This window comes from Anomaloglossus baeobatrachus, chromosome 6 (assembly GCF_048569485.1).
Source record: "Anomaloglossus baeobatrachus isolate aAnoBae1 chromosome 6, aAnoBae1.hap1, whole genome shotgun sequence".
NCBI classification, from domain to species: Eukaryota; Metazoa; Chordata; class Amphibia; order Anura; family Aromobatidae; genus Anomaloglossus; species Anomaloglossus baeobatrachus.
Window position 1 is genome coordinate 63,152,263 of NC_134358.1, and position 13,069 is coordinate 63,165,331.

Here is a 13,069-nt window from a genome sequence, read left to right on the forward strand (position 1 = left end):
TAAACAACATTTGTTACCTATCAATTAGAAAGGTCGTAAGTTTGTGATCTATATTGTTTTATAGTATAACCATTTAAATGTTAGTCTTTTGAAGTTGAATTCAAACTTTTATTCCCACTTAAGCATAAAAAAATCAATAATGAACACGCCATTGTGATGCCCTGGACTAGCCAGGTAGTCACAGACATACCAACACACACACCCCCACCCTAGATAGGTAGTAACAACAGTCAATCAAAAACCCCTTGTTGCCTCCCTCCAGAGTCTGATGTCCACACCAGGTGGGGCGGAGCCAGGCGGTTGGCCCCACCCACCGAGGAGTTCACAGGCCTGGAGACGGGAAAAGTGTCAGTTTTAGTCTTGGAGGTGAAAGTGAGAGGAGTGAACACTTGAGGTGTCTGGGTTGGAGCCCAGACACTGACAGCAAGGTTGGCAGACGGTGGTGGCCGTCTGCAGGAGTTGGTGGAACTACGCCGGGGAGCGGACTACCGGTGGGTAACCACAGGAGTCAAGAACATTCTCCAAGGTGCAGGGAAAGACAGCCACCATCAGCCATCCGGGGAGAGCACAACAACAGCACTGCAGCCGGCTGCGGGACCCGTCCATCCAGCCGTTTTGGTTTACCTACGACTCTGTCAGTGATTGTCTGAGTGAGTACACCAGTGCCGTCCGGCACCGCGCCGCGCAGTCCCTGCACCCCAGCCATCCGGCCTCCCCATTACACCATCGGGATCACCAACCCCTGCCCACGGAGGGGACAACATCTCAGCTGCACCCTACCATCTCTCCCGGGATCCCCGTTACCAGCAGCGGTGGTGCCATTATCACCACGACCCATGGGTGGCGTCAAGAACAATCTCCCTAAACATACCATCCCCATTTCACTCACGGGTGAGGAGCGCTGCTCGAGTCCCCGGGTCCGGTCTACCGCTCGAGCCACAGCAGCAGCAGAAGCCCCGGACCCGAGCGTGGCCCGCGACAACTTGGCGTATGCGAACAGGATCAAGCCGATCTACTTACCAGTAGAAGTGCGCCTTGCAGTCTCTGCCGGCGGCATCCGGCCGAAAAATTGAAAGCGCCACCATCTTTGGCGCCAAAATTTCCTGCTCGAGCGTCTTCCCCGAGCAGGGAAGGCGTGAAAGTGAAGCCCCTCCCCCAACAAGCGGAAGTGCTAGAAAGAACCAACGGGGGACGGGTGAAAAATGGCGGCATGTAACCAATGCTTCAGCGTGCAGGGACGCCAGGACTCTGCCGAAACACGTTCCTGGATCCAGCCGCAAGATGTGCCAGGAGCTCCAGGCCCAAGTCCACTTCATGCTGGCGAAGTGGACGTCGGAGATGAAGGGCCTGGCCACAACAGTTTGGGTATCCAGAGTGGAGGTGATCTCAGAGGAGCGGGTAAGTGACCCACGCCCCTATGTCCCCGAGGGACCGGTTGATACGGCTGAGGGGCCCGGCCTGCTGCCGTCCACCATGCTACCTCCCTCACTGCCCATGCCCGCGGCCAACGCCCCGACTGACCCGTTACCCCTGCCACCGGTAGCGGAGCCCGCAGCGTCTGTGGGAGAGGGCCCAAACCTGGGGTCCCCGGACCTTACCTTTGTCATCGCCCTGGCACCCGTCCCGGCTTCCATCCCGGCCGCAACGGAGATGACGACGGTCCCGGCAGTCCGCCCGGCCACAACGGAGGTGACCCTCGCCCAGAAGTCTAGACACCCGGCCTTGGCTGAAGCACGGTGGGGATGCAGCTGCCAAGCGGCAGAGCAGGCCATGTCACAGCGGGGTCCCTCATTACTGAAGGTGCCGGTCGTAGCCGGCATGGAGGGACTCCAGCTGGGCCTGTCCCCCACACCGGCTGATCCAGAGCAGGCCACTGATCGGTGGGGTCCACAGCAGTATGAGAGGCCGGTCGTAGCCGGCGCTGTGGGCACCCAAGTGGTCCTGGCTCCTGGGCAGGAGAGTGGATGTGAATGCCCGCGTTTATTCTAAAGAGAGTTGAATCGGCAGCGGTCCTACGTTGCAACACAGTTGTCCCCGTTGGGACCCCCTGCACCATGTTTCAGTTAATTGAATGAACACCAATCACCTGAGTTTATCACCTGATTGTCGACAGTGATTATCCGGCCGTTGCCGGCAAGTTGTCCCCGGAGGGACTCTATCTGTTTACTGCCCACATGAGAAACTGCTCATGAACATGGCTGAGAACTTGCAGGCCACCCACAAACTTGTGGGTTTGTAAATAGTTTGGTGGGCTGGTTTCCGTCCATACCGCCTCCGGAGAGGCAGATTGGAGGAAGGGCCCGCAGCAGAGCAGGCTGGGGCCCGGCCACCACCAGGACCGGTGGCCATCCTCCGGGAGTCAGGGGTCCCCCTGGACGTGGGGTCCCCTGAAGTGACAGCCGGGTGCGAGACACCGTACCCGTTCCCGCTCGGGTAACCTGGACCTGGACTGGGGTAAAGTGGTGCTGCCCATTTCTTAGGGGCAGCATCAAGGATCAGGTTATTTGGGTGGGAGAGCGGATGACTGTGAACCCGTCCGTTTAATAAAAATGTTTGAAACGTTAAAAAAGTAATGCACCTCCCGTAAGGAAAGACTTGAAAATATGCGTATGTTGAAGTTTTAATATGTTATTTATCTTTTACAGTTTGAAAAATAAAACCGGTGATGGACGGGCAGCCCGCGGACGGTCTACATTTTACCAAGGGGGAGTGTGACGCCCAGCACTAGCCAGGTAGTCACAGACATACCAACACACACACCCCCACCCTAGACAGTAACAACAATCAAAAACCCTTGTTGCCTCCCTCCAGAGTCTGATGTCCACACCAGGTGGGGCGGAGCCAGGTGGTTGGCCCCACCCACCGAGGAGTTCACAGGCCTGGAGGCGGGAAAAGTGTCAGTTTTAGTCTTGGAGGTGAAAGTGAGAGGAGTGGACACTTGAGGTGTCTGGGTTGGAGCCCAGACACTGACAGCAAGGTTGGCAGACGGTGGTGGCCGTCTGCAGGAGTTAGTGGAACTCCGCAGAGCTGGAAGGACCGGGGTCGGGCGTCGGCCCGCCGGTACCGGACCGGGGAACGGAGTGAAGCTAAGCACACAGGCAGGGCCATCGGACCCCGACCAGGATTGGAGCCGCCGTCAATAGTTAAATCCGAATGTGACAGGAACCCCAGGGGTTTCCCAACTACTAATTCCCGAGGCAACCGTCCACCCAGAGAGGATATACAGCCACCGCCACAGGCTAGAGATCCAAGGGCCAGCGCCTGCGGGCAAAACGGGCTCCTACGGCACCTATACGCTGGGGAGCGGACTACCGGTGGGTAACCACAGGAGTTAAGAACATTCTCAAAGGTGCAGGGAAAGACAACCACCATCAGCCGTCCGGGGAGAGCACAGCAACAGCACTGCAGCCGGGTGCGGGACCCGTCCATCCGGCCGTTTTGGTTTACCTACGACTCTGTCAGTGATTGTCTGAGTGAGTACACCAGTGCCGTCCGGCACCGCGCCGCGCAGTCCCTGCACCCCAGCCATCCGGCCTCCCCGTTAAACCATCGGGCCCCGGGATCACCAACCCCTGCCCACGGAGGGGACAACATCTCAGCTGCACCCTACCATCTCTCCTGGGATCCCCGTTACCAGCAGCGGTGGTGCCATTATCACCACGACCCATGGGTGGCGTCACGAACAATCTCCCTAAACATACCATCCCCAGTTCACTCACGGGTGAGGAGCGCTGCTCGAGTCCCCAGGTCCGGTCCACCGCTCGAGCCACAGCAGCAGCAGAAGCCCCGGACCCGAGTGTGGCGAGCGCGTCCCCCCCGCCCGCAACACCATCAGAGTTGTTTACTTAAAGCCTTTATCCAGGTTTGGGGATCAAGTTTGCAGTCACTCTATATAACTGGAAACTTGCATGCACATTATGCCCTGTCATAATTCTCTGGTGCCGGAGCTCAGCCTCAATTGTATGATTTACATGAATGCGGGCACAAACCCACTAGTCGTACACAACCTTGCTCAATACAAGTGAATTGTGTCATGATCTTGCTCTGCAGCTTCGCTTTCCTGCAGAGCCTACCTGGTCCCTATGTCTTTTCCCCAGGTTCCGGTTGTTTCCTAGTAGTGGGGGAGGGGCCTTTCCTTGGGTTTCGTTTCTGGTTCTGCTCCACTTTATCTGGGAGCTGCTTCCATTGGAGCGCTGCCAGTGATACTTCCTGCTAGGCAAGTGCTTGTCTCTGGTTCCTGTAAGTGCCCTACCTGATCTGCCCGGCTACCTTGTTTTTCCCTGTTCCCCTCCCAAATCCTTCCTACTGACTTGTCGATACCCTGACCTCGGCTAGTCCTCTGACTCCGTCTTCGCCCACTCTCCTGTTATTACATGACCTTCTGTGTACCGACTCCGGCTAGTTCTCTGATTCCATCCATCCCTGTTTACTTACATGACCTCTCTGTGTATTGACTCCAGCCTGCTCACGGTCTCCATCTCTGCCCGCCCCCTTTTACTGGTGTTACCGCTCTGTGTACCTGTGTACGGACTCCTGGCTTGTTTGACTACTCTTCACTTGACTTTGTTTCTCCCAGTGTATTCACCTGTCAGCTCCTGTCTTTTTGTGTTCTAGCAACATCAGGTGATTTAGTGGCAAACTACACTTAATAACATTACAAATTGAGGCCTGTCATGTCTAGTGGGAATGTGGCCGGAAGTATGCAAATCACATACTTATGGTCCCATGACTGCCTATACCCACCACCCAAGAATCCTGACTGTGTGTGCTGTGAGGATTCACAAGTCTGCAGTCATATAGAGTAAAATATGATTTTTTTTTGTGGTGGTTTTCTAACATGTGCCAAATTTCTAATACATCTGCAACAAATGTCCTTTCTTTTTCATAATATTTGACTCATTTTTTATCAAAACGGACACGGAATACCTGGACAGATTTAGAGAATGCAACTTTCTCAAAAGTTGTAAAAAAAAAAAGTTGCTTAAGGCCCCGTCACACTAAGCAACATTGCTAGCAACATCGCTAGCAACATCGCTGCTAACGAACAACTTTTGTGACGTTGCTAGCGATGTTGCTGTGTGTGACATCCAGCAACAACCTGGCCCCTGCTGTGAGGTCGTTGGTTGTTGCTGAATGTCCTGGGCCATTTTTTAGTTGTTGCTGTCCCGCTGTGAAGCACAGATCGCTGTGGGTGACAGCGAGACAGCAACAACTGAATGTGCAGGCAGCAGGAGCCGGCTTTTGCGGAGGCTGGTAACCACAGTAAACATTGGGTAACCAAGAAGCCCTGTCCTTGGTTACCCGATATTTACCTTTGTTACCAGCCTCTGCCGCTCTCACTGTCAGTGCCGGCTCCTGCTCTGTGCACATGTAGCTGCAGGACACATCGGGTTAATTAACCCGATGTGTGCTGTAGCTAGGAGAGCAGGGAGCCAGCGCTAAGCATTGTGCGCTGCTCCCTGCTCTGTGCACATTTAGCTGCAGCACACATCGGGTAATTAACCCGATGTGTGCTGTAACTAGGAGAGCAGGCAGCCAGCGCTCAGTGTGCGCTGCTCCCTGCTCTCTGCACGTGTAGCTCCGTGCGGTGGTAACCAAGGTAAATATCGGGTTGGTTACCCGATATTTACCTTAGTTACCAAGCGCAGCATCTTCCACGCGGTGCTGGGGGCTTGTCACTGGTTGCTGGTGAGCTCACCAGCAACTCGTGTAGCGACGCTCCAGCGATCCCTGCCACGTCAGGTTGCTGGTGGGATCGCTGGAGCGTCGCAGTGTGACATCTCACCAGCAACCTCCTAGCAACTTACTAGCGATCCCTATCGTTGTTGGGATCGCTGGTAAGTTGCTTAGTGTGACTGGACCTTTAGTCAGTTGTGGGACTTGAGTAGAAGCTAGGGACAGTTCTAGATAAAAGAGTTATATCTTTATACCAGAACAATCTGGTTCAAAATCTGATCTCATGGAGTTTAACTCTTAGGGGGGTGTTAAACGCTACGATATATCGGGCGATATGTCGTCGGGGTCACGGATTCCGTGACGCACATCCGGCATTGTTTGATATATCGTAGCATGTGACAGCTACGAGCGACTGTTAACAAGCAAAAATACTCACCTCATCATTGCTCGTTGACACGTCGTTCATTTTCATAAAGTCGTTCCTCCTTCTGCGCGCCGGTTGTTCGTCGTTCCCAAGGCAGCACACATTGCTCCGTGTGACACCCCGGGAACAAGGAACACAGCTTACCTGCGGCCCGCCGGCAATGCGGAGGAAAGGAGGTGGGCGGGATGTTACGTCCCGCTCATCTACGCCCCTCTGCTTCTATTGGGCGGCCGCAGTGTGACGTCTCTGTGACGCCGAACGTCCCTCCCCCTTCAGGAAGAGGATGTTTGCCACCCACAGCGACGTCGTTAGGGAGGTAAGTACGTGTGAGAGGGGTAAACGACTTTGTGCGCCACGGGCAACAAATTGCCCGTGACGCACTAACGACGGGGGCGGGTGCGATCGCTCATGCGATCGCACTATATATCGTCTTGTGTAACGCCGCCTTTATTTTGAAAAAAAATATTTTAAAAATGGATCTGATAATACATGGTTTAGATATTAACAGTTTTAATATGCATGTTAGGAAGAAGACAGCAAAGAAACTGTAGGAGCTGGCCAATGGGTGGCAACTTTCTGCCGGTAAATGGTAAAATTATAATTGGCACACAATAGGGGCATTCTAGTACTCTAAAATCAACAGTCAAAGGAGAATGCAATTTAGTTTCTAGAGGTCTTAGAAAGCTCTTTCACTAGCTACTCACTTCTATTACAGGCTCAGCATGCGCTATCCTACCTCAGTTGCTGTTTGTCAATGGTTTTCTCAAAGATCTGGTCCTGAGACTGTTATGGACATAATTATATGAAGATATCCAAAATACAGGATAAGATGGCGCTTGCAACCATATCTGCTTTTGTAGCGCCACTGAAGCCATCAGGAGCTACAAGGTACTGCATCCTGTCAAAGATGTAAGAACTACCTTCAGGGACCCAGAAGACCAGTGCCGGTAACACCAAAACACATTATAATCCCTGTTTTTCACTTCCACAAGGACTGGTGACAGACTAGGGTTGGACCCAATGGCTGGCCACCTAGGGGTGGAAACGATACTGTCCACTAGACAGCCAGGTAGGAGGAGTCACACAGTCAGTAAGTGGAAGTGAGAGGAGACGGACGTAACCGTATTGACGGGAGAGTGTAGCAGTAACCTGTGGGCCCAGGCGTGTGGTTGCCGGTGGAGTACGGCAAAGTACTCCCGGAACCATAGCACCGACGGAGTACAGAACCCTAGGTCAGGCAAACGCTCCAAGCAGACCTAATAAAATCTGCACAATGAGGGGACTATCCTGGACCTCCCTGACTGTAAAGTCCGGTGGCACCAGCAGTGACGGGAGAACCAGTGACCGGAACGGAACACCGACCCTACAGGGTTCAAACTGCCCGCCGTACGGACCAGAGACTAAAAGACTTCCAGGAGGGGACCCCAGACGCTCCGCCCGTGAGGAGTGATACCATCCTGGCTGCACTCAACACCTGCCGTGGAAAGAGAGACTCTGCAGCGGTGGCTAATCCCTGGCCGCGCACCTGCAAAGCATCCCCCATTCCCTTCTAACACCGCCCTGGGAGAGGAACAGTCGCAGCAAGGGTCTGGGGCAGAGTAGGCTGAGACCCTGTCACCATTGCAACCGGTGACATGCTTCCCAGGGACCCATCACCCTCCTTCCATCCCCATTTACACTGGTCACCTGTTCTTTGTTATTTTCATGTAGCCGACGGGGCCACAGATCCGTGTCAGGCAAGTTACATCAACCCCAAGAAACCACTGGCCCGGTGACGAGTACCCTAAGGCCCGGTGGGGTGCTACATTTTCACAGACATTTAAAAGACATTTTACCTATATTTTAGACTCTGGAATTTACCAAATTAAGAAATACATAAACTATTTCTGCTTTCTCTCGCATCTTAGAAAAATACAATATCAGAAAGTGTTGTAACATAAGTCCTAATTATTACATTTATGTTTTATGTACTAGTTGCTTGGAAACATAATAATATAATTAATTACGCCCTTGAGAGGACTCCAAGTCTGTCCCAATAGACAGTTATAAATGTATTTGAACTTCCTTGATTAAAGCAGTCTATTTCCTGCTCTGATCATAGCACATTGATTATTGATCACGGCGTAATCAAACAATAGATTTCTATAAATTTAGTGACATCAAAAAATGAGAAACATCACAGAAAAAAAGCATTGAACACGCTTACCCAAATTTATTTTATATTTCGTGCAAAAGCTTTTAATAATTGGTAATGACCGCTTGAAGACGCCTCCTGTATGGAGAAACTAGTCCCCTGCATTGCTCAGGTGTGATTTTCGTCTATTCTTCCACACAAACACTCTTCAAATCCTGAAGGTCCTGCGTAGAGATGCAAATATTTGGAAGTTTGGTTTGGAGGCTACAGTTGAACTTTAGATAAGATTTGGTTTGTGACCCAGACTTGACCCGAAACTCAATAGAAGTCAGTAATTGGGCAGTTCACGTCTCCACCTACATGCAGCCTGAACTCTGTTTTTTTTAGTAGTTTGTTTTTAAACCTAAACTTCAAGTGTGCTTATCTCTCGTTCCCTGGCCTCCTTCTATGAACTCTGAAATTTAGTTCCTTTCATACATTTTCTATTGGATTCAGCTCTGGTGATCGGCTCTGCCATTCTAGCAGCTTTATTGTCTTTCTCTGAAATAAATTTAGGATCTCCTTGGCTGTGTGATTGGGATCATTGTCTTGCTGAAATGTCCACCCCTATTTTATTTACATCATCTTGGTAGATGGCAGCAGATAGTAATCAAGAATGTTTTGGTACATTTGTCCATCCTTCCTTCAATTATACGATGTTTGCCAGTGTCATATGCTGAAAAACAGCCCCACACTATGATGTTCCTACCTCCAAACTTCACTATTGGTATGTGTTTTTAAGGCCATATGCAGTGCCTTTGACCTCCAAACATGGTGTGTATCTGCATCCAAAGAGTTCAATTTTGGTCTCATCTGGCCAGAATATATTTCCCCAGTATTTCACAGGCTTGCCTAAATGGTTTTGAGAAACCCTCAAATGTGCTTTTAATTCAGCAATGGAGTCTTGAGTGTGAGAGTGCACATAGGCCATGGTGGGGGAGTGTGTTACTTATTGTTTCTTTGAAACAATTGTACCTGCTAATTCTAGTTCTTTCTGTAGCTCTCCACAGGTGGTTCTTGGCTCTTGGACAACTCTATTGATAATTTTTTTCACTTCCCTATCTGAAATCTTGTCGGGAGCACCTAGTCATGGCCGGTTAGTGGTGAAATTATATTCTTTCCACTTCCGGGTTATGGCCACAACAGTGCTCACTGAAACCTTCAATATATTTACTTCAAAAATGGTTTACGTGTTCAATACTTATTTTACCCCCTGTATGTGATTTTGCTAGATCAGGGGTCGGGAACCTATGGCTCGCGAGCCAGATATGGCTCTTTTGATGGCCGTATCTGGCTCGCAGACAGGGCTCCTACCTGTCTATGGGAAGGATCAGGGCCGGCGCCAGCACCCGGCAAACCCGGTCAGCTGCCGGGGGGGCCCACTCGCGGTGGCAGGAGTGGCGCACCGCTACTCAGGGGGGCCCGGTGGCCGCGCTGTCACCGCCCCCCGCCGAGGATCGAGCTTTCAATTGCATCGGCATCGCAGGTGCCGATACAATTGAGAGCAATGATGAGAGAGTGAGCGGCGCGCTCTCTCTCTTATCATTCTCCCCGCTGTGACTGTCGGCGTTCTTCTGACAGCTCTGCAGCAGAGCGCGGTGACGTCATCACTGCGCGCCTGCTGAGAGGTCAGCGAGCGACAGCAATGGACGATGCGCCGAGGAGACCGGATCAGCGGGCGAACGAGAAGTGAGCCGCCCCTCTACTGACACTGGGCTCCCCTGACTCACAGGCTGGCCACTACACAGCGGCACTAGTACACATAGGGGCCCGGCAGCCACTCTGCGTCTATGTGTAGTGGCCGGCCTGTGAGTCAGGGGAGCCCAGTGTCAGTAGAGGGGCCCCTGACCTGGAGAGGCCACCAGCCATGTCTGAGCTGCAGGAGTGCTAGTCCTGACCTGCACAGCAGACGGAATCTCCATCCTGCAGGACCTGCGATGATGTCACGCCCATGTGACTGTGTGGGAGGAGACACAGGATGCCGGGCAGAAAGCAAGAGAACTGAATCCTGAAGGAGATTTGGACACATGACTGGTAATAAGAAAAGAGGGGACATGAGGGGAAGGGGGCTGCAGGGTGAGGGTGAGGGGGGCTGCAGGGTGAGGGGCATATGAGGGCTGCAGACTGTGACAGAAGCATGTGAAGGGGTGCAGAGTGTTTGAGAGGGTTAAGTTGGGGTACAGGCAGGGTGAGATATGTGAGCAGGGTGTGTGAGATATGGGGGTGTATTGTGTGTGATATGGGGGGTGCAGGCTGTATGGGAAGCAGGGTATGGGACATATGGGGGTGTAGTGTGTGAGATCTGGGGGGTGCAGGCTGTATGGGGAGCAGTGTGTGTGTGGGATATGGGGGGTGCAGGCCGTATGGGGAGCAGTGTGTGTGTGTGTGATATGGGGGGTGCAGGCTGTATGGGAAGCAGGGTGTGAGAGATATGGGGGTGTAGGCTGTATGGGAAGCAGGGTGTGTGAGATATGGGGGTGTAGTGTGTGTGATATGGGGGTGCAGGCTGTATGGGGAGCAGGGTATGCGACATATGGGGGTGTAGTGTGTGGGATATGGGGGTGCAGGCTGTATGGGGAGCAGTGTGTGTGTGTGATATGGGGGGTGCAGGCTGTATGGGAAGCAGTGTGTGTGTGTGTGGGATATGGGGGGTGCAGGCTGTATGGGGAGCAGTGTGTGTGTGTGATATGGGGGGTGCAGGCTGTATGGGGAGCAGTGTGTTTGTGTGATATGGGGGGGTGCAGGCTGTATGGGAAGCAGGGTATGTGACATATGGGGGTGTAGTGTGTGAGATCTGGGGGGTGCAGGCTGTATGGGAAGCAGTGTGTGTGTGTGTGGGATATGGGGGCTGCAGGCTGTATGGGGAGCAGTGTGTGTGTGTGTGATATGGGGGCTGCAGGCTGTATGGGGAGCAGTGTGTGTGTGTGGGATATGGGGGGTGCAGGCTGTATGGGGAGCAGTGTGTGTGTGTGTGATATGGGGGGTGCAGGCTGTATGGGAAGCAGGGTGTCTGGGCCACTGACAGATACAATTGCTCCAGCGGTCACTTAGTACACAAAGGAGTGTTTCTCTCTGCTGCACTAAGCCACCGCTGGACCTAAACAATAATTCGCTGTAAAATAATAAAATAGATAATTGACATAACTGACAATGCGTTGTGTGACATGTCCAATATTCCAGCTTCTTTCTTCTGCGAATGCCTCAAAGCTGGCATTCTTTCAACATCAGGTGGGAAGAATGCCAGCTTCCAGTCATGCGCAGGAAAAAGAAGAAGCCAGACTGCTGGACTGATGTCATGCATCGCAAGTTCACAATGTAAGTTATTTATTTGATTTTTTTACTGCTAATTACCATTGTTTCAGTCCAGTTGTGGCTTTATACAGCAGGGAGGAGCATTCCTTGCTGTACTAAGTGAACATTGGAGCGATTGATCTGTCAATGGCCCTTTAAACATATTGTAGGGCTCTCGCGGAATTATATTTCAAAATATGTGGCGTTTACGGCTCTCTTAGCCAAAAAGGTTCCTGACCCCTGTGCTAGATCAAGCACTTAAAATGAAAACCTCCCTCTCTATAAACTCAAAATTATCCAATAGAGATTTTGAGAATGGTTTTTACTTGGAAAATGTCTATAAATTATTTATGAGATGGAACAATATATAATATAATATAATATATATATATATATATATATATATATATATATATATATATATGTTTTTTTGCCTTCAATATAAAAGCTTTAATCAGTAGTATTTCTATATAGATTGATTTTGACTAGGAAGTCACTTAACCTTTCAATGCGTTCTTGAAATCTGGAGGTGTTACTAAGTGCTAGGATTATACAAAATCGTGAACAGAAAATGAGATTTTTATTTTATGATGTTCAACTATTCATTTTAAAAGTAGCTAAATAAAACCTTAATCCACTTATAAAACCACTTTACTGTGATCTAATAATAAAATTCCATACCCCATGCTGGATTTTTTTTTTTTCTACTGGGTGTATTGACACCAGATAGCAACTTCCTCTACTCTGTCTGTACATGTCATATACTCAACATTTGTGGTACTTAAAAGGTGGGTCATTTCTAATAAGGACACATAAGAGATTGTTATGTTAACAAGCAGAAGACCATGAAAGGTGTGGATGGCAAAGCCAATAGGCTTAAATTAACCCCTTCCCGATATTGGACTTACCGGTACATGTTACAGGTATATTGCAGTATGTTATTTTAAATGGACGTACTAGTATGTCATGGCAATCTTGCAAGCACAGGAGCTCGGCTTAAGTGATAGCCGAGAGGGGCTATCACAGCCAGGGCCATTGCTTGCACTGCCTCTGGCTGTTTAACCCTCTAAATGCTGCAATCAAAAGCAATCGCTGCATTTAGGAGGCTGGAAAAGGGAGGGGGCTCCCTTTCTGACCCGATCAGAACCCCATGATGCAATCATGGAGTGCTAATAGTTGAGATGGCAAGCCAAGGTCAAATGATGGCCTCCGAGTTACCTGGCTACAGTCGCCTGTTAGACCATAACAGCAGCATGGTCTAACAGGTGATGTATCAGTGTAAATCTGTAGGTGTAATGCATTACTATACATTGAAATTAATGTTCGATAGAGAGACTAAGTAAAATAGTAAGGAAAAAGTAAAACAAAACATAAAATATTTTTAAAGATCCTCCAAAAATGAACATTTTACCAATAATCAAGTACAGTATATTTACAGTGCCTACAAGTAGTATTCAACCCCCTGCAGATTTAGCAGGTTTACACATTCGGAATTAACTTGGCAT